Source organism: Argiope bruennichi, chromosome 11, assembly GCF_947563725.1.
Source record: "Argiope bruennichi chromosome 11, qqArgBrue1.1, whole genome shotgun sequence".
NCBI lineage: Eukaryota > Metazoa > Arthropoda > Arachnida > Araneae > Araneidae > Argiope > Argiope bruennichi.
Genome location: NC_079161.1, coordinates 41,660,702 through 41,681,589, shown reverse-complemented (window position 1 = coordinate 41,681,589; position 20,888 = coordinate 41,660,702). Strand labels below are relative to the sequence as shown.

General features: G+C 35.1%; 1 long non-coding RNA gene across 1 annotated transcript; it reads left to right on the top strand.

Annotated features, from left to right (window-relative positions):
* Positions 1-14,884: 14,884 nt before the first annotated feature.
* LOC129956457 (uncharacterized) lies at positions 14,885-20,884 on the top strand. Its single transcript, XR_008782694.1, has 4 exons — positions 14,885-16,807; positions 18,289-18,739; positions 19,965-20,179; positions 20,570-20,884. It is a non-coding gene; the product is annotated as an uncharacterized LOC129956457 (long non-coding RNA).
* Positions 20,885-20,888: the final 4 nt, after the last annotated feature.

The window sequence follows — 20,888 nt, the reverse complement described above, 5'->3', positions numbered from 1 at the left end:
GAAATCGAAATGATAAAAAAATAATCTTGAGATGGTTTTTCTGATTTAAAGGGGGGGGATCTATAAATCAATGGAATAGCTTACAAATTAGAAAGTAACTGTTTTATAAAGGCTTTTTTTTATCAAGATTTAATTTGACAAGTTTGTGAAATTAAGTCAGTAGATGTAATCGTTTAAACACTATTAATTTTCGACAAAAAAATATGATTAAAAACTAAAATCAACTTTTGATAATAATATGATGTGATGTCCTAAGACTGGGCATATTATGTGTGAATTATTCTTTTCAATAGCGAAATACAAAGAGTGATTATTTAGTTATGGTAAAATATAACTTCATTCTTAATAAACTAAGGTATGCGATTAATATATTCCTTCTAATATTGAATGTGTTTATTTACTAAATGCGATCTTTAGATTTATTTTGAATTGCTCTGAATAATAATATAAATCAATATAGCACTCATGACATAAATCATCATAAAACAGATATTTCAAAACAAACATCATAATATTGATTTATTTAGAGGAAAGAACAGCAGATGTAAATGTTATTATGATTTTAAGGTATGTTAATTGTCGTAAAATAATTTAGAATACGGTTTATTAAGTTATAATCAAAATAAGAAGTTTCAACAGTTCAAAATAAGTGAAATTTAAAAAAGGCTATCAAACATTTTGGCTGCAGGCAGAAATCGAAAAATATCCTGGGCTGTGGGAAATTGCGAGAAAATTTTTGATAGCGTTTCCCTCGTCATGCCTTGTCGAAAGAAGTTTTAGTGCCGTTACCAGCCTGTTAACAAAAAAAACGGAGCAAATTGAACATCACAGAACGGGGAGATTTGAGATTTCTTCTTACACAATTGAAGCCAAATATTGATAATTTGCTGTCAATTCATCAAGTACATCCGTCTCATTAAAAGTAAGAATATTTTTTATTGTTGATTTACATTTCAGAGTTCATTTTTGGTTTTTTGTCAATTGTTATAATAAATGTTTATAATTTTGTATAACCACAAGTATTATTTTAATAAATAGGACACAAAAAATATGCTACTTTTTTTTCTTCTTAAAAAATATCACCCTAAATTGGGGGTGTTAAAAGAGTTTCGGGAATACAGTAGAAATGTAGCAGCAGGGGGTCTACCGAAAATAGTAAAACTTTGAAAGTGGGCCACGGGAAAAAAAAGCTTGGGAACCTCTGATATATACTGACAGTATGAGTGCTTTGGAAACACTTGCTCATTTCCACGACCATATGCATCCAATCGCAATTAAAATTTTGTTTAACCTGCGGTTACTGCGAAACAAGGGCTTTAATATTCTTCTCAGCTGGGTTCCGAGTCACGTGGGTATTTCGGGCAATGAAAAAGCTGATGTTGCATATAAATCTGCATCAACATCTCTGTCTCTGGTCCTCCCATATTGTGATGTCAAAAAGTCACTTGTTTATCAACTCTTTACAACTTGGCAAAAATTATGGGATCTGCGGATCCAGAACAAACTATATTCAATAAAACCCACAAATTCGGTTTTGGCCTGTTCTACCTATACGAGAGGTTGATGTGAAATTGACCCGCCTCCCTACAGGACATACTCGCTATACTCATCGTCATCTCATCTTCGGTGAAAGGGTACCAATGTGTACCACTTGTATATTGCTTTTAGCATCAAACATATTTTAATCGAATGTCCGGATTTTAATGTTCATCCTCGTAATTTTATCAACTCGTCTTCTCTTAAATTACAGGACCTGGTGGGTGAAAAATATCACCCAAATATTTTCAAATTTCTAAAAACCATTGGCTTTTATTCTTGTACTTAGCAATTTGTGACTTTTGTTCAGGCTTCACCTTTTACTTTGCTTCATTGTAACACTTTTATCACATCAGTATTTTATTTAAATTATTAACATAATTGCACATTAATTTCCTGCATTTTCCTGTTGATCCCTTTCGCTTTTATATTTTTTAATGTGTGTTGTTTTATTGTCAGCCCTTTTCCTAATCATTTGCTTGGCGCAGCATGGGTTTTGCAGCAAATAAAAACCGAAGTAACCAACCAACCAGCCAGTCTTTATGTTGATGTTCTGCAGATCTCATGGCAAGGCAGCGATATGAATTTAATTGAATAAACATTTACAAACCGCCGTGGATAAATTAGTAGCTTGGTTCGATAACAATGGGCACACTATCTCTCCGGAGAAGAGCCGATGCGTCCACTTTTGCCGGAAAAGAAAACTTCACCTTGATCCGAATATATGTATCCGGAATATTCAAATCCTTATAGTGAACGTAGTACGGTTTTTGAGAGTGATTCTCGATAGGAAGCTAACATTTCTTCCTCGTATCTTTCATTTGCGGATGAAGTGAGAAAAATCATTAAACATTTTAAAAGTGCTCTCGATAACATCTTGGGGTGCCGATCGATCCTCCTTAATCCGTATTTACCAAGCAGTAATTCTTTCCCGAATTGATTATGGGTGTATGGTGTACGGTTCCGCCTGCCTATCAGTTTTGAGGAGACTGGATACCATTCACCATTCCGTATCTGTTCAGGTGCATTCCGTACTTCTCCAGTTGATTGGTTTTGCGTGTTTACTGGCGCAAGAGCCATATTTGGCTATACACTTCTCCAGTTGAAAGCCTATACGTTATATGCCATCAGCTACCTCTACGTTTAAGGCGTAAGAAATTGCCATGTTTTATTTGTTGTCTGCCATGTTTTATTTTCGAACAAAATCTGTTCTCAAACATCCTTTAGGCCAATTGTCACTGCCAGTTGGTCTTCGTCGACTGTATAATGCTCGTCCTTCGAACATGCTCCCCTTTTTTGAGAGAACCAAAATACTCCTTCATGACTTGGACCTTAACAATATTCGTGTACGAGCTGTGGATTTCCTTAGTTTCCTACCCTGGAATATACCGCAATTTTATTTGAATCCTTTTCTTGGATTCGATAAATCCTCAAGAGCTACTGTTGTTCTCCAACAGATCTTTTTATATCATCGCTATCGGTATTCTAATTTTGTCACAATTTTCACGGATGGCTCAAAATCAGACGGTTATGTCGGTTGTGGAATCATACTTCAATTTGATACACTGAGCGAACGTCTTCATAATTGCTGCTCCGTCTTTACAGCTGAGCTGGTAGCAATTTTCTGTACTCTCCAGAAAATTAGATCATCCTCTCAGCGTCAATTTGTCATTTATACCGATAACATGAGTGCTTTGGAGACACTTTCACACTATCACAATCGGATGCATCCGGTTGCGATTAAAATTTTACTTACTTTGCGACTTTTGAAAAATTATGGCTTTCAAATAAATTTCTGTTGGGCTCTGAGTCATGTCGGTACCTTCCAGAATGAGAAGGCAGATTTGATTGCAAAATCTGCAACGACCTTTTTAAGTATAGGACTTTCCTTTTGTGACATCAAAAGGTCTATTGATCATCACTTTTTTTTTCTATTTGGCAAAAATCATGGGATCTGCAGATCAGAAATTAATTACATTCTGTTGAAACGAACATTGTTAGAAGACGCCTTTGTTAGAAGAAATCACCTTGTCTCTATTTTTGTGGACATTGAAATGGCTTATGATCGAACATAAAGACATGGTATAATTTCTACTCTTTTTACCTTCGGTTTTAGATATAATTTACCAATATTTTTTTTAAAACGTTTTATCTTGTAGAACGTTTCGTGTTCGCAAGAGTAATTTTTATTCAGATAATTTTATCCAGGCTCAGGGTGTCCCGCAAGGAAGCGTCCTCAGCGTCACACTATTCATCCTTCATCTTAGTCAGAATTTAAATATCTTGCCACCATCTGTTCATGGAAGTTTATATGTTGATTACCTTCAAATCTCTCGTCAAGGTAAGAACCTGTCGTTAATTGAGCGACAGCTGCAAAACGCAGTTAAAAAGTTGCGATAATAATGGGCACACTATATCTACCGATAAAAGTCGGTGCATCCATTTCTGCAGGAAAAGAAATATTCACCTTGATCCGAACATTCATATTCGATATGTTCCTATTCCTGTTGCAAAAGAATTGCGTCTTTTGGGAGTCATTTTCGATCACAAGCTCACCTTCCTTCCACATGTTTTACACTTGAAGAAGTGTGAACAATCTCTAAACATCTTAAAAGTGCTCTCCAAGACATCGTAGGGAGCCGATCGAAACTCCCTTCTTCGTATTTACGAGATAATCATTCTTTCTCGTCCAGATTATGGGTGCATGGTGTATGGATCTGCTCGCCCTAGTCTTTTACACAGGTTGGAACAATTCATCACAGCGCTTTACGAATCTCTTAGTAGTCTTTCTTAGAAGAAAGTCTGTTTAATATTTGTCACCAGCTACCTCTTGATTTAAGGCGGGAAAAAATATCTATATTATATTTTTTTTAGTGTGCAGACTGTGCCGAACCATCCTTTGTGTAAAATTGATTTCCCGGCTAGTTTTCGAAGAATTTACCATGCTCGGCCCTCTCATGTACTTCCATTTTGTGAGAGATTCAAAATGCTTCTGCGTGACTGACCCTAACGATTTTAATATATCCGTTGATTACTTTTGCATTTCTCCTTGGATGTTCCCCAATTCTCATTCTTGAATCCCTTTCATAAATTTTATAAATCAGTGACTCCGCCTGTGGTTTTCCTACAGGTATTTTCAAACCATCGCTGTTTGTATTCTTCCCACCTATCATTTTTAACAGATGGCACAAAATCGGAGGATTATGTTGGTTGTGGTATTGTCTCTCCATCTGATACCTTGAGCTATCGGCTGCATAAAAATAACTGTGTATACCGCTGAGTTAGTGGCTATTTCCTGTGCTCTTCAGGAAATATCGCCTGCTACTCAGCCTAATTTTATTATTTATACTGAGAGCATAGGCGCTTTAGAAACTCTGTCGCACTATAACAAACAAATGCACACCGAGGCTTTCAAAATTTTATACCGTTTAAAATATCTTCAGAAGAAGGGTTGTAATATTACCTTTTGTTGGGTGCCAAGTCATGTAGGCATTTTTTGCAAAGAAGAGGCAGACTCTGCTGCGAAATCTGCGTCTTCTTTTTTGACACAAGAGCTTCTTTACTGTGATGTCAAGAAAATTCTTGTTAGCTGCTTTAATTCCACTTGGCAGGAAAAATGGGTTGGTTGGTTTATTGGCGCAAAAGCCATATTTGGCCATACTGCGCCAATCAAATGGTAAAATTATAAAAGATATACTAATTTAACAAATGGGTGTTTTAAATAAGTGTGCAAAGATAAAATTGTATAATGCAAAAAGTGATCTTAGCATCTAAACATTTAAAAACATCAGGAAAAATGGGATAAACGAGTACAAAATAAATTGCATACCATTAAACGTCCCATTGATGTCTGGCCTGTTCTTCCGATACGAGAGTCCGACGTCAACTAACTTGTTTCCGTATAGGACATAATCGCTTAACTCGCCGTCATCTTCTTTTAGGCGAGAGACCACCAATCTGTCCTCGATGTCATTTTGATTCTAGCATTGTACATATTTTGGTAGAATGTTGTTCATTTAATAATCATCGTCATTTTTATTTTAATTCGTTGTCTGTAAATATGAGTCTTAGTGGGCGAAAAACACCACTCGAATATTTTTAACATTTTAACTTTTTGTATCGTGATATTTAAGGCGCTTTTTTATCTGTGCACAATTGTTTTGCATATTTTAATAAAACATGTATCTTTTGGTTTTATAATTTAATATTTGATTTTCGCAGCATAGCCTAATATGGCTCTTGCGCCAATAAAAAAGAACTGCATGAAACTAGTTTCAGTTGTGAAATTCGAGTGAAAAAAAGAAGCTCCCTTTTTCCCGTCCGGACAGGCATTTGAAATGTATGGAGCTCCATCTGATTCAAGCTTAATTTTTCCAATCCCGGGAAATTATGAAACGTGCCGTCCTGACACAAGCCATAATTTTTACCGCCTTGAGAAAAAGAAATTTGTTCTCATCTCGAGAATATTTATGTTATATCATGGAATTTCGTTTCTCATCCAGTGAAAAAGAAATTTGTTTTCATCCGCAAATGTTAATGTGAATCTGCGTTGTGCCCGCTTATTTTAAAATTAAGGATAGCAACTAATGTTCAACGTTGTGATCCTGCTTTGATTTGAAAGACAGCATCCAAATTCGAAGATATCAATCAACAGGTGTAGCGCGAGACCGGTAATCATTGCATTGAAAATCATGAATCACCAGGCGTTGCGACCATTCTCTAATTATTTATTAACAACTGATTTTGTTAGTTTTATTTAACATTAGACGAATCCTTTAGTTTAAACATGTCAAGCGAAGTAAGTTCCAGAAAGAGACGCCATACAGCGAGGGCTGAAACTATGCCCAACAGAAGATACCTATAGCAAAAATATAAGAGGTGCCGGATCCCTCGTAGGATTGAATGTGAAGACTGCTTATGCCGTTTTCTGCCAGATTCCTCCCGTAGAAACGCTGTGACAACCTATATGCAGCCCTACGCAATAAAATTTTGACAGCTAGAGCCCAGAAGTTCATATATGGTATTTATTTTGACATAAAGGCCTCCGTACGATTATGTCTGGCATGACGGCTTAATGCTCAAGATACTACAATTGGGGATTAAGCAAATTACAACCGATCTCTTTATTTCTTAAAAGATAGGAAAGCTTTTGTTCCATGAGGAGGTGTATCCTCTTTATTTAAGCAAGAAAGGGGCGTCCCGTATAAAAGCGTCCTTTCCCATTTACTTTTCTCAATTTTTATGAATGATATCTATAGTGTCTTACCTAATGATGTTACTTGCTTCATCTATGCGGATGACATATTTTTATTAGAGAGATTGAGATTTTTTGAGATTTTTGGGGTTTTATGGCGCAAGAGCCATAATGTTGACCATACTGCGCCAAACAATGGGTAAATATTTTTATTAGAAGAGGAAACTAATTTTGGGACGATTTAAAGCAAATTGTGTTTATGCGTTTCTAAATTGGAAAGCTTGTACAATGAATGGCAAATGGATATTGCTCCTCAAAAAAGTACTGTAATAAACCTTTTCTCTCGTAAATCACCACTTGGGCTCGCAATCCTTTTTCGTGGTTGCATTATCCCTTGGTCCAATAATATCTTGACATCCAGTTTGCTGCAACCTTATCCTTTCGTTCCCATATTAACCAGCTTAAAAAAAGCTTATAAGAAACTAAATTAATGAATTGGCCACTCCCCATATGGGGTGCGAACGCATCAGATTTCATCAAAATATGCAATGCATGCATTACTCAATCTATTGAATTTGGAGCTCATACGATTAGTATGACTAATAAAGCTAGTTATACAGCTTTGCAAACTATTCAGAATAACGTCCTTCGAATTGTTCTTGGTTTCCCACGGTCGACCTCTCCCAATTCTATACAAAATATCGAAAAAATATATCGAAAGAAAAACATGATATTTTGTGAACCAATTCTGAGCCCGCGAATTCACAGATGTAGCGACATCAGCAATAGAGGTGAAATGTATCATTTCTAACCATTTTTTTTCCAAAAACTCCCTTGAAGAGGCACATTGGAAGATTATTGCCGTCTAGAAAACCTATCCCTGAACCAAATCTTCCCGCCTATGGTTCCGGTAAGATGGGATGATTGCAAGCATTTCGCTATCAGGACTCGTGACTTCAGTTTCCAACAGAGAAATTTGGATCCGAGCACTATCAAACTCATGTATGCCGAGTTATTGCGATAACTGAATTATATTGCGATACAACAAATTAAAAAATCCGTCCATATTTGCCACCTCAATTTCGACGACTGGCATTCGATTCATTACACAACCTTTACCATCCAGGCATCAAAGCCTGATAAAGTAAGTTGGTAACGTCTCAATACATATGGACGGTTATGACAAGGGATGTTCGCACATGGGCTAAAACTTGTATACTGTGCCAGCGTTCAAAAATTCATCGGCATACATCAAGTCCCGTTTTTAATATAGCGGTTCTAGATAATCGTTTGGAACATATTCATTTCGATTTGGTGGATCCGTTGCCACCTTCAAATAGCTACCAATATTTATTAACGATGATAGGTTCAGCCTTTGGATCGAAGACATTCCATTAAAAGATGCTACCGCAGGCAGGGCCGCTAGAGCCATTTATATCCATTGGACCGGGGTCGCAGAATTCGTGTTAATGGATGACAACATCCGTCCTCATAGTGCAAACATCGTAATACGGAGGATATCACCCATATGGACTGGTCAGCATTCTCACTGGACTTGAATCGAGTAGAGCATGTGTGGGACATGCTGGGCCTACGAGTTGCAGCCCGTCAACCACATCATACATGTCTACCAGAACTTACTGTTTTCACTTCGCGTTATGTTCCTCCTCTTTCTAAATTTTTCAAATCGTTATACAAGATTACAAAATCATTTATTAGAAAAGAGAGGCAAGCCTTTACACGAACCAGAAAGAACACCACAAAAAGGAAAGAAAAATTTCATGAAAAAGGTTTTTAACTCTATCTTGTTGGCAGAGTACGCTCAGAAGAGTGATATTACAAACGCTTATGAATTCACGTTTCTTATTAGAACTTTCCAAATCTGCATAAATCTTTCAAAGAGCCATGAGTTGATCTTAAATGGGACCACGAAAATCATTTTGAAAATACTAGAAAATATGTAATGATTAACGATATAAAAAAATTTGCTAAATATGCAAAAATTGTTACAGAACAATTTATGAATTGTAAAATTGTATCAAATCTGCAATTCTAAGAATCAAAACGTATAGATCTGTGTAATGACCTCATTATATAGGAGAGCATTGCTTGATGAATGGTGTAATATTCCCCAAGATCAGATTGATAATTTGATACTCAGCATGCCTAGGCGTTGTATGGATTGTATTGCATCGTCTAGGATTGGATTGGATTGCATTGTCGGATTTAAAGGCGCAAGAGCCATAGATGACTATACTGCTCCAGACATATGGTTGGAATGCATCGTTTAGGAGACATACTATTTATTAACCATCATACCAACCATGTAATATTGGTTTTTGTAAATAGGGTTTTTTTTTTTTTTTTTTTTTGTAATTTGCTCCAGGAAGCAAAAAAATCGCAACTTTTATTAATGATAACAAACATATAGCATCTTTTTTGCCCTTTACCTTTCTTTTTTAATAAATAGGCTTTACAAATAAGTCACATTTGTTTTGCTTCTGACTCTTTCTTTTCCTGAATTTGCATTATCCTTAATTTATGGACATGAGTGTAGTTTAACTATTGTAGACGAAAAATTGCCACAGGACACATTTTGTATTCTTTCGAATTTCCTCCATTGTCTTTCTGTGATTAGCTTTCATTTACCAACTTCTGTTGTCCCAGTTCCTTCATATGTTCTTAACCACCAGCCTCACAAAAAGATATATATAAATGCACCTGTTATCTGATAATATATTGATGTTTTTATTGCCCATACAGTTTTAAAAGATGTTATTATATTCATTTTTCTTCTTTAACTATTATAGTTTCAAAAATGTCAATCAGTTGCTCCTCAATTCATTTTGAATCAACTGAGTTTCCCCCATTGTCTTCCTCAAGGCAATTTTCATTTTTACCATCTTGGTCAAAACATGCTGCTTCTTGGCCTTTAGCACGACCATCTGTTTCAGCCTATCTAGTCTCAACTGTTTCTCGTTCTCTTCCACCCTCCCCCGCCTGTGCTTCCAACTCTTCCTTGGTCGACATCTATTGGCTATGTTCAATTTCTTGTACCTGTTGTTTTCTATACGTCTATGGTTCAGTTTTTGCCATTCGACTCTATTACGGTCTCCTATCTTTTTATGTACCTATTGTTCCTAGATTTCTACCAACTACTGTGCCTGCTGCTGTTTCCTCGCTTTCAACTTGCAGTCAGTTGCTGCGTGCATTCTGCCAACCCACTGTGAACCAGAAGCTCCTCGCCTCCTAAAGCTTTTCCCAGAAGCTTCCCCAGCCCAATGTCGCCCAGCATGTGCTTCTAAAAAGCTTGGAAAAACAAAAATTACTAAGATAAGTAAAAATATTTTACCAAAATGTGACAAAAATATCTATGAAAGTGTTTATTTGCAATATTCCTACAACAAATAAACTTGCAGTGCTACAAAATGATTGTAAAGAAGAAAGCAGAATAGATATTTTTTGGCTCTAAATTAAAAAAATTAATAAGTATAAATATTACTGGAGGAGATGCCCAGAATTGTTTATATTCAAAGACTTGTGATTATTGTGGGAGAACTTATTTGCCGAAGTCGTCATTTAAGAAAATATAAATGTTCTTTATATTTTCTTTAGGAAATGTACTTATCCTAAAGAATGTGAGGTATGCTTCAAATCCAATTCCTCAAGATCCTCTTTTGCAAATCATTTAAAACGTTGTAAACCAAAGGGTGGTATGTGATGCTTTAACTCTGCTAAAAAACGATTGTAATAATTTATTGGTGGCTAGTGTTAGTTCTCAAGCAGAAATTGTAAATCTCAACTAGCAATAAACATATAAAGTCCTATATATGTTTATTGCTAGTTGAGACAAGTTGAGATAATCTCCAACATTTAACTGATAAATATGAAAATTCTTCCCAGATGTGTTTAGAGTGTGGTAGATTTTATAGCAGTAATGAATCTTTTAATGGACACAAAAAAATTGTGCTGATAACAAAAAGTATTAATCGCATTTTTGTACAGAATGTAATAAAGCTTATGTTAATATATGGATAATTAGGGATTTTCAACCAGTTCCATTATAAAATGTGTAAATAAAAGAAGGATGCATTGTAAAACGTCAAAAGTTGAGAAGATCTATAATTTACAACGATTTGGCACATGAATAAAAATAAATTTCAAATACTATGAAAAAAACTAATGGCTTTTAAAAAGTCAAAAAGTTTTGGACGAGGTTTCTCACCCACCAGGTCCTACAAATTTAAAATGGCCAAAATTAGGACATTGAATAAGAATATGTGCAATAAAATTGACCACTCCATAGTTCGTACAATGAGGGGCTCGTTCACCAAACAGCAAATGTCTATGTGTATACCTTGTGTGTCCAATGAGTAGATGAATTAATTTTACATCTGTTCATCGGTTTGGTAAAACTGACCACATATTTATTTTTAAATCGAGGGCAGAGAGAAATGGTAAACGTAAAATTGAAAGGGGGGCAATTCCTTTCGATGTAAGTTGTCTCGTTCAGATTTGCGTATATGAACAAGAGAATTTGATATCTGTTACGTATTATTACATTCATAACCATCAAATCGGTTACGAGAAACGCTAAATATCACTCCCTTAAGAAAGTACACGCGATTTAATTAAATCTTATTTATTACTTTCCTTTCATGTTCCACCCTGAGCGTAACCGTTTTAGATGTCTGGTCAGCTACCTCATTACCTATAATTCCTGCATGGCCAGGAATCCAACAAAATGCAATGTACAGACCTTTATTTGTTAAATATTTATACATCTCTGCACATTTAAGAACTAGAGGATGACTAAGAGGATTAACATTCCTCAGAGCATCGATTGCACTTTTTGAATCGGTATATAAAATAAATTTCCTTTCCATATTATTCATTTTAAGTAAAGTCATATATATACCATATATCCCAAAACAGATATAGTTTTTCTGATTTTATAAAATTTCTTACCACATCTGCTGCTCCAACATGATCTTCATTCTTAGAACCATCAGTAAACACAGGCTCGTAGTTAGAAAAACGATCTCTGTGCTCGTAAAATAAAAATTTTACAGTGGGCACAAAAAGTATTTGCACACATACATTTTTGTTCACAATTTATAAGAAAATGCATTAAGAAATACAAAAATTGGCATTTTGAAAATAGAATAAGCTTATTCATTTAAATTAATTACAAAAAATACAGTAATATTAATAAAAAACATTTTTTGAAACAATATTAAAATATCTTATGTCAAAAAAGTATTTGCACACTCAACTCAACTTTAGCAAATTTGCATTTTTATGCTAATTATTTGACAGCCATCCCGCAGTAAATAACATACGTAAGACGACTATAAAAGGAGGTGTTGTCGAGACGTTATCAGTTGATTGTCGATTTCGTTGCGAGAAAAAAAAATAGTTTCTCTACGTGAAAATGGCCTAAGTTATCGAGAAATAGATTTTAAAAAAGTAAATGTTTGCTTCTCTACTGTTCGGAATGTTATAAAACGCCATAAAGAAAGAGGATCTCCATCAAATAACTTGCGCTCTGGACGCTCAAAGAAACTTTCACTGCGAATGAAGCGAAAAATCGTAAGAGAAGCATCGAAAAATCCATTTGTTAGTGCAATTACATTAGCCAATGATGTCGCTTCAACATCTGGTGTTCAAATCTGTGCCCAAAGTGTTCGAAATGTCCTGCACAATGCACACATTTATGGGAGATCTCCAAGGGAAAAACCCCACGTAACTGAATGAATAGACTTGAATTCGCTAAGGAATATATCAATAAGTCAATTGATTTCTGGAAAAATGTCATATTCTCCGACGAGAGTAATTTCAATATCTTTAAATCAGGAAATTAGTTTGGAGAAAACCTTGTAATGCTTTACATACCAAAAATGTGTTACCTACAGTTAAACATGAAGGAGGTTCTGTTATGATTTGGGGGTGCATGGCTGGCAAAGGAGTTGGTAAATTGTGTTTCATTGATGGGAATATGACAGCTCGAACCTATATTGATGTGTTGCGAGATAACTTGCCCGAAAGTGCGATAAAATTGGGTATCGGTAATTCATACTATTTTCAGCAAGACAATGATCCTAAGCACACTGCCGGCATAACACGGTTGTTTTGATTTTATAATGAATTCTTTGGATTTAAAAACAAGAAAAAGGAAGACAAGCAAATCTGCCCTTAAACAAGCCCTTATTGAAGAGTGGTCGAATACCCTACTGTTACAGAAAATTTAATTAAATCGATGCAAGCAAGATTACAAGCGGTAATAGATGCTAAAGGAATGCATACTAAATATTAGTAATTTGAAATTTGCTTATATATTTCTTTTGTATTCATGCAGGTGTGCAAATACTTTTTGATACGAGATATTTTAATTTTGTTACAAAAAAGCATTGTTATTTATATTGTAATTTTTCTGTTTGTTTTGGATGATTAAACTTATTCTGATTTGGTAATACCAATTTTTTTATTAATGCTTCTTTTTATGAATTGCAAACAAATGTAGGTGTGCAAATACTTTTTTTACCCACTGTACATGAAATTAAGTGTTGTTGATTTCGGCAAACTCGATAAAAATTTAAATCCATTTCCTCCCAAGGTGAAATTTTATCATTTTTCTCCAGAATTGGGAAATCAGCAACGTTAAAATTCCTCAATGTCCCCGGCTCGAAAACCGAATGAAAGGATGAAAGAACGCCTTAACCCATGAAATTATTTTGGAGGAAGCCTTGCACTACTTTTCATTTAAAAAATGTATTACCTACAGTTAAAAATGAAGGAGGCTCTTATGTTTTGGGGGTGCATGACAAGCAAAGGAGTCGGTAACTTGTGTTTCATTGATGGGAATATGACAGCTAGAACCTATATTGATGTGTTGAGAGATAACCTGCCACAAAGTGAAATAAAATTAGGTATCAGTAATTCGTACTATTATCAACAACGCAATGATACCAAGCATAGTGCTGCTATAACACGATTGTTTTGATTTTATAATGTACCCAGAAGACTTGCTATTCCACCTCAATCGCCAGACTTAAATCCTTTGGACAATTTGTGGAACTCTTTGCATTTAAAAATAAGAAAAAAGATTTCAAGCAAATCTACACTTAAACAAGCCTTTATTGAAGAGTGGCCTAATACTGACCCTACTGTTACAGAAAATTTAATTAAATCAATGCCAGCAAGATTACAAGCAGTAATAGATGCTAATGGAATGCATACTAAATATCAGTTATTTGAAATTTGCTTATATATTATATTTTGTATTCATGTGGGTATGCAAATACTTTTTTGACCAAAGATATTTTAATTTTGTTATAAAAAGAATCGTTATTTATATTATTGTATTTTTTCTGTTTAATTTAGATGATTACATTTATTCTGGTTTGGCAATACCAATTTTTGTATTTCTTAATACTTCTTTTTATGAATTGCATACAAACATGTAAGTGTGCAAATACTTTTTGTACCCACGGTATATTTTGATCCTTTATTCTCGTTGTAACAGACAATAATTCTATTAATCGAGCAGCAGCGAGCAACTTTACTAATCCTTTTAAACTACAAATTAAATATACCCTCCCAGTAAATAATTCACGACCCCTTTTTTAAATAATTGATTCTGTGCATATTCTTAAATGTGTACGAAATAAATGGCTTAATAATCATAAAAATGGCTGTACTGCCTCTTTAAGAACTGCAAAAACGCTCTTTGATTTAGAGTGCACAAACTTATTAAAATTTGACTTTGGCCAACCTCTTTGGAAAGGCAAAGTGTAAATTTAGTCTAGAACACAAAAATCAAATTTTCGAAATTTTTTTAGCTGAAAAAATTCTGCATGCTTTTCTGCTTAAAATAACATTTAAATCGTGTTTCTATCTTAATTAGAACGAGAGATATCATAATTTTTGTTGACCACTGCTTTGAAATTCCAACTGTCAAAAAGGCGTTGCCATGGCAATTTCATATCTTTAAATGTAAACAGACATTTCCCGGCATTGTTTTAGCGTAATTTTCGATTTTTTTTAAATAAATTTTTAAAGAATTTATTTTAAATCCTAGATTTAGTTTGTATACAACTCAACTCCTTCAATAATGAAGTGAAACGAAGAGATTCAGTGTTTACATTTCATGAGACAACGTGCTTTTTAATTTTCTACTTTAAAGTTTGTTTTCTTCTAATTTCTTCTGAAAGTTTACGCAGTTAACTGGTTTCATAAGCTGTTAAAATGGGTAGGAAAAAGAAATCTCAACTCTTGCGGTCTGAAATCATGAAAAAAAATCGAAAACAAGACTCGGATTGTGATACTTCGGTAGCTGCTGAAACCAAAGTTGTTAAATGTTTGGATGAGCGAAACATAATTTATCCAGTGAAGAAAAACTTGCCTGAAGAAATAAATGAAAATTACATCATTTTAAAACAGTCTGTATTACATGATATTTTATTAAGTTGTTGTATCTGTTGCTAACAGAATACATTAGAGCTTCACATTGGCAAACAGTTTGGTTTGGCCCAAGACATAAATGTAACTTGCAAGAACTGTTTTTTTAAATTTTCAAAGAACTCTTCTGCAAATGTGGTTGAAAATAAGAAAAGCTCATACGATATTAATCGCAGAACAGTGGTTGCTGTAACTGAACTGGGAAAAGGACATGCAGGACTTGAAAAATTTTCGTGTATAATGAACTTGCCTTCCATGGATTCTAAATCGAATATGTCCCAGAAAACGAATTAAAAAATGAAAAATGTCAATATTTGCCACATCGTCTCGTGAAAAAAATGCAAAGCGAAACCTCGAAGATACGCCCTGTTTCTGACACTTCTGCCTGCGAGAAAGGAAAACCTTCCTTAACTCATTGCATGCTTAACGGAATTGGGTTAAGTAAAGTTTAAAGTACGGTACCAAATTTCAATTTTTTCTTGGCGATATATCGCCAAATATGGTGACCGGTGGCTATCCTATGACAACCCTAAATTGCTCTGTTCTGCAAGGGTCAGGGGTCACTTTTTTCGACTTGTCACTCCGTAAGGGTCAGACGTTTGTTTTTTCTGTTCCTTTCGTCGATAGGGTTAATTTGTGAACACGTGCTTCTCGTGATGGGTGCTATAGGTAAAAAATTGCCTCGTTTTCAAATCCAAAAACAAGTCGATGGCAATGCTGGTTTGTATAATCTTTTTTTTTTTTTTTTGGACTTACGAAAGGCTCCGAAACTGGATGTGATCAAATGGTGTATGAATGAGAAATTGATTGCTAATGATTATGTGTGTTGTAAATGTGGGAAAAAGATGAATTTGGTTGAAAGGATTGATTCGAATGATGGATGGATTTGGGTTTGTCGTGATAGTGTGCACTACATTAAAAGATCTGTCAGAAAGGGTAGTTGGTTTTCTCGAAGTCATTTATCTATCACCGAAGTCTTAATCTTATCCTATTTGTGGGTGAAAGAGACACCCACAAAATGGATACTTGATGAATTTTCATACTTGAGTAAACCAACTTTGGCTGATTGAAAGAGTTTTTGTCCTGAAGTGTGTATGAGTATGCTTGTGTTTGGTGAGTATAGTAAGATTGGGGGTGTAGGTGTGATTGTGGAAATTGATGAAAGCAAGTTTGGCAAAAGGAAGTATAATAGAGGTAAAAGAGTGGAAGGGAAATGGGTGTTGATCGAATGGGCAGAAACGTTGATCGAAATTACAAAAAAATGTTTTGCCAGGGAGCATCGTCCCCTCGGATTGTTGGAAATCTTACAACTCGTTAACGGCCGAAGGATACGTTCAAAAAATTTTAAAGACCCTATCACCGGTGTTCACACTAACAGCATCGAAGGCACCTGGAGCGCCATCAAATCGAAAATGAAAAAGGACGGAGCAAATAAGTGCAAGGATCAATTTGATTCGTATCTTGCCACTTACATGTTCCGCCGCACCTATCAGTGCAGTTATCGGGCACTATTTAAAGTGTTTCTTCGAGGTATCGGCGAGCTGTACACGCCGCAAACATGTGATTTGCCCGGCGAGGAATCCCAGGCCAGTGCTTCTCCTGACGAGGAATGACTAGGTTAGTTATTTCGTTCATTTCTTGACCATTTTTATGTATTCTTTTTGTGCTTTAAATATGTTTAATATTTGCTAATCGGGGGGTTGGGTTTGGGGGGGCTGGCCCCCCATTAGAATCGTTAAAAGGGTTAATTTTTTGTCTGTTTTATCATTTTTTAAGTAAAAATTGCTTTATTTCGTCTTTTTAATGATATTTTAATTATTTTGTGTCGGGGGGTTGGGGGGAAAGCCCCCCCATTACAATCATTTTTTAAGTAAAAATAGCGCCATTTTGGAGCAATATCCAGTGTAATAATTATCCTGTGTGGTGGGGTTGGAGGGGGCCATTAGAATCATTTTTTAAGTAAAAATAACGCCATTTTGGAGCAATCTAAGATGGAGGACAATTGGCGAATTTTGTAGAATTTGGCGCGGTTTGGCGAGGGTCCGTACCTTAAACTTTACTTTTACCACGGAATTAATCTTACAGAACTTATCCCCAATGTAATTGACAGATTTAGAACATATCTTATTGGTTTAAGTGGAGATATCGAGAAAACCTTTTTAATGGTGTCTGTAGCTGATCAAGATGGAGAATTTTTTAAGATTTTTTTACCCTTGTGATGAAGAATTGCAACTTGCAGGATCTGCAAACAATACCACTTTTTTTCCCCTCAAACAGCGTACTGTTTTTACTTTCTTTCTTTCCTAGGTGTACTTAATGTGGTTCGATGACAAGGTAATCAGAAACTAGTCAATAAATATTAATCCTGTTCCTGCATTCCGTTTTAGTCGCTAATAGTGTTAAATTTAATGTTTTTTCGGGGATTGGTTGGTTTGTAGGGTTTAATGGCGCAAGGGCCAGATTTGGCCATGTTGCGCCACACATATGGTTAAAGATGTTTTTCCGGAAAAAGCGCCCTCTGGGTGGATATTTTGGAGCTAAAACATTTTTCGAAATTGCATGATCGCATCTTGTGTATAGGCTTTACAAGGTGGTCCCGAATTCATGGTACAAACTTTTAAGGGTAGATACAGGACATTGAAATTTTAAAATATTTGGGTGGTATACCTAGTATATACTTCGCTATTGAAAAGAGAAGATGGCTAAAAAAATGTAGTGGTCATGCGGAAAAGAGTCGGCTCTCATGGACCTTGTTCACGAGAAGCCGGCTCTTTGGAATCCACTGGATCCTCATTACATAAAAAAACATTTAAAAAAACATTGTATGAAGGAAAAAAGATTGAAATTTTATGAAGATGGCCCGAAGGTGAGGACCTCTTAACATCAAGTAGGTGAAATATTCTATGTTTCTCGGTATGATGTGATCAAAAAACGTTTTATACAAATGCATTTTATGATAAGGCAGAAAGGCGGCATTTAACCAATCATTAAAATTCTTTTAAATATGTACAAAAAATTCCTGATAAAAATTTGTACATGTAAAACATATTATAAGCATCGCATCTATTTTGCTGAATTATTTTTTCTTTTAATCCCAGGTTATATACACTCAAGAGCCAAAACATTATGACCACCCCTACATTTTGCAATGAACTCGCCTGAATGACGTGACAGGTGGAAGTGGTATTTAACTGCTGCTGGAGAGTCTGAAGAATCATTCTTTCACTTACTTCTGTGTGTGATGGGAAAGGCTGAAGATCTAAGCGACTTTGATAGAGGGCAGATTGTAATAGCTCGAAGGCTCGGAACAAGTATTTCCGAAACTGCACGACTCGTGGGTTGTGCGCGATCTACAGTTGTTAGTACTTGTGCAAAGTGGATGAATGACGGTGAAAGCAGCAGTAGACAATATGATGTTGGACGTCCACATGCTATCAAAGAAAAAGGTCGTCGGAGACTGTCTCGCATGGTGAAGCAAAACCGGAGCCCAATACAATGCAGGGACAAGTAGAATAGTATCGGAGCACGCTGTTCATTATTAAAGTGCATGTAAGCCATGCACTTTATTTAAATGACAATATTTTATGATTTTTATCGACAATCATACCCTTCCTGATATAAAACTGTAAGTTAAGATAATGTGTTATGCAATTTTTTTTTCGGGTAAAAATTTGGAGTTTTTTACACGAGTAAGTATGTTTCAAATTAAATTTCTCACAGAGTTTTTTAGCATATGGTGATAACATATAAAAAGTTGTTTTTAAGTGTTCGACCGCAAGACGCAAGTTGTTTGTTTTATCATGTAGCTTTTCTGGACAGCGCAAATCCACTTCTAGAATAAATCCAACGTCTAAATTTTTATCGCAATCAAAAATGTTAAAATTTTGAATTTCTTCGCTAGTGAACCAAGAAAAATTATCTATGGGAAGGGGTTGACTCATGACATACCCATCGTGATTGTTCGCATCTAAAGGCCTTATCACACGGCCAAATACCGTCTACACTTTCGTTTACAAACGACCACGAATGTGTAGACGAAAGTACGTCACTTGAGCATTTGCTGTCTGGTAAACCTAAAAAGAGAGGTTACTTTATGGCGTATTTATCGCTTTTTTTCACTGCTTCTACTTACTGAATATCTGCAGTTTTCTTATTTCATAACTCGTCGGATTCTGTTGAATTGCTCGGTGCAAAAGGGATTTTGCTGACAGCGCTATTGTGCATTATCCTGGGAACAGGGCAAAAAGAAAAAGAGAAATCGAAAAGAAAATTGTGGTCGCGGAAATGGCTGCTTAGACGTAAGACAGAAAGACTGCTATGAAAATCTAATGAGAGAATTAGCTTTGGAGGCAAGCAAAAAATTAGCTTGCATTTTATATATAAATTGTTTTTAAGTTTTACGGAATGATGCAGCTACAATTGTATTATTCATTAAATTCGACAAGATGGTTAATGTGGCCAGTTAGCTCCTAACTTATTACTTCCGTATTCATTAATTTTCATTTGTGATTGTGTTTCATTTATGTAAATGTGTATTAACATGCAGCATTACTTCCTTCCAAATATACCGTATTATTCATGAAACTAAAAGCAAAATTTTGAAGAATTTATTTTATATTCATTTACGAGTCAAATTATACAAAATTAAATTTGGTATTGCGTAAAATAATTTTTTGAGTTAAAGATATTTGGCTACGTAAAATTACATTATTATGATGCACATACACACACATATTTATATATTTCATTCTAAATTCTTTGCAATTTATTCCAGAAATACTTGGCAAGAAATTTTGCGGACTGCGTTCGTATTTTCAGAGAGAAGACAAAAGAACAAGATTGTCTTCAGTTACAGAAGCTCTGGATATTGCACCAAAATGGGTGCATTATTAAAGACTGCTGTTCCTGAGGGACACGATATATGTAGACTGTTCGGAGTCCAATTTGGACGAATCCTTCACGACTGATGTTGGATGCTCGGAACCAATGGTATATTTTTCTAAAATGTTTTTAATTCTTATATAATGCTTTTATTTAATTGATGAATAACATATGTATATTTAGTTATAATTAGGCTTAAGCATTGACCTTTAATTTTTAAAATTGAATGATAAAAAAACTGGCCAAGAAGTGAATTGAAATAAAATGTATAACTAAATAACATCTAATGTAATTGAATTTTATTAAAAAAATTATTAGTGATCATATCATTAATTAACCGTATACCAATCAATCGATTAATATTAGAGAAGGGTCTAGTACCTAATCTCTTGAAGGAGTTGGGTGGTACCTTTATTCTTAACATGGGCATTTCTATGCGCATTTAAATATATCCTTTGATTAATTTTTCAATGTATAGTAAAACATAATTATTTTTAGATTTCTGTGGAGGAAAGAGAGAATAACTTTGTGCCAGAGCCGGAATATGTCGAAGAAAATTGCCCAGTCTTCGGCAACCACTCTGCAGAAAAGAGGTGCTGAACAAAGCAATTTCAATCTAGGTCCTCCTCCCAAAAGACGCCGCCAAACAAATGTGGGTGAAGATGTTCTTAGAATGGTGTCTGCGGAACTCAAAAAAAAGTGATGCTTCGGAATCTGTTCCCCATGCTGTGGGACAACTTGTTGTCTCCACTTTAAAAAAAACTGGCACCACCGTATGGGGAACAGTTCACCCGAAGAATCTTTGAACTAATAATGG